At 40.4% G+C, this 2,200-nt stretch overlaps 1 non-coding gene across 1 annotated transcript; it reads right to left on the reverse strand.

The window, feature by feature from the left end:
• Positions 1-278: 278 nt before the first annotated feature.
• LOC144700371 (small nucleolar RNA R71) lies at positions 279-386 on the reverse strand. The gene has a single exon (XR_013580738.1). It is a non-coding gene; the product is annotated as a small nucleolar RNA R71 (small nucleolar RNA).
• Positions 387-2,200: the final 1,814 nt, after the last annotated feature.

Consider the following 2,200-nt stretch of genomic DNA (forward strand, 5'->3'; position numbering starts at 1 on the left):
TTTAGAACTGACCCACACCAATTTTAATTACTACCATCCTTTTTAGGGAAGGCAAATGAAGAGCCGTATGATTTTTTAGAAAAATTTTATGAAGCTTGTGATAGTTTTACCTACCCCAGAATTTCGAAGGAAGCAGTGAGAATGAAATTGTTCCCTCATGCTCTAAAGGATAGAGCCAAAGATTGGTTTAGAACGTTGGGGACAAACTTCAAATCGTGGAATGAGATGGAGAAAAGTTTTTTAAAGAGATATTATAGACCCACACCAATGGCGAGGACAAACTCCTTTAGAAGAGAAATTAGGAATTTTCAGCAGGGAATCGATACCTTTAGTGAAGCCTGGGAAAGATTGATGGGGCTCATAAGAAAATGCCCCCACCATGGCATTCTCAAATGGGAGTTAGTTCAAATATTTTATGAAGGATTGAATGACGTTGAAAAAGGAAGAGTTGATATTTCAAGTGGAGGAGCAATAGCAGACATGTATGAAGATGAAGCCATGGCCCTCCTACAAAAGATGTCAGACAATCTAGCCTACCACCAAGACACTTCTGATCATGTAAGGGTCACCCCTTGAAAAGGTGGATTATTGGATGTTAGGGGGGTTGAACCTCAGATCACTATGGATCAAATTAAAAAACAGATCGGTGTCATGATGGGCAAAGCCATGGAGAAGATGAATGAAAAAATGATTTCATTGTGGCAAGGGCAGAGTAGTGGAGGAGCACACAACCAAATAAGTCGATGTGTGAGATGTGCTCAAGCGATAGCCATACGGGAGAAGAGTGCTCTATGATTTCAGAGGTGAATCCTATAGGCAGGCATTAGGTGAACAATGGCCAATGGGCCCCTAGGGGAAACTTAGGAGGACAGGGATGGAACAATAATAATCGGCCATCTCAACAACAATTCCAATCGAAGGCAAACCATGCACATTCACAACAACATTATCATCCTTACCGGAATTTTTCAGATCCCACGAATGCAACACTCACAAAGGTAATTCAAGAGCTTCAAGAGGACATGAAGAGGATGATCAAGCTTTTTGAAGAAATGGAGGAGCGGCATCGGCGGGAGATGGACAAGCTCAAGGCGGAGGTGGGACTTCACATCGGTCAACAATTTGTGCATGGTGGAGCACCACAAGGTACTTGTGAAGACCCCACAAAGATGGGCCCAAAACCAGGTAAGATCCCTACCCAAGCCAGCATTAATCCTAGTAATTTGCTTTATGTTGATGATATGGGTAGCATAGCTAGTGAGCATACCCATAATATGCATGCCATGATCGAAAATAAGGAAGAAGGAGAGTTAAATGCTGTGTCGAAACTTAGAAGTGGGAGAGAACTATCGAATCCATTTGCAGCTGTAGGAAAAGAGAAGGTGGCTGAAGAAAAAATAGATGAACATGGAAAGGAGGAGGAAATTGTAGGAAATGAACATCAGGAAAAGGAACCCGATCCTAAAGCCTACTGTCCACCTATCCCTTTCCCTAGTGCTCTACAATCAAAGAAAGAAAAATCAAAAGAGAGCCCACTTCTTGAGTATTTAAAGGAAGCCATTGTTGAAATTCCTGTTTTAGATGCAATACAAAACATCCCTGATTACTCAAAATTTGTGAAAAATCTCTGCACACCTCCTGGGAAGCAAAAGAGGATTCAACTTTCAGAGAATACTAGCTCAATCTTTTTGCACGAATTACCTCAAAAGCGTAAAGATCCAGGAGCACCAGTAATCAAATGTGAAATTAGGGGTGAAATCTTTACCAGAGCCTTACTTGATTCGGGAGCAAGCGTGAATATTATGCCTAAGGCTTTATTTGAAACTTTTAAATTTGGAGAGTTGCAACCAGCGAATTTAGAATTGCAATTAGCGGACAGATCAATTAGAAAACCATGTATTCAGCTAGTTGATGTAGTTATTAAAGTGGAAAAGTGTTCATTTCTCATGGATTTTAGAGTAGCAGATGTGAAGATTTCAGGAAAATTTAGTCCTGCATCCATTATTTTAGGACGCCCATTTTTAGTGACCACAAGAGTAAACACTGATTGGAATGAAGGGAAGATTAAATTGAGAATGGGAAAAGAGGAGATTGAATTACCAATTTCTCAATTGATGAGATGTCCCAATAGTAGTCAAGAAGATATTTATACGTGCTCCTTAGATGAGGAAGAAGATGAATGCAATGCTATGGGGAAAAT

Source organism: Wolffia australiana, chromosome 2 (assembly GCF_029677425.1).
Source record: "Wolffia australiana isolate 7733 chromosome 2, ASM2967742v1".
NCBI lineage: Eukaryota > Viridiplantae > Streptophyta > Magnoliopsida > Alismatales > Araceae > Wolffia > Wolffia australiana.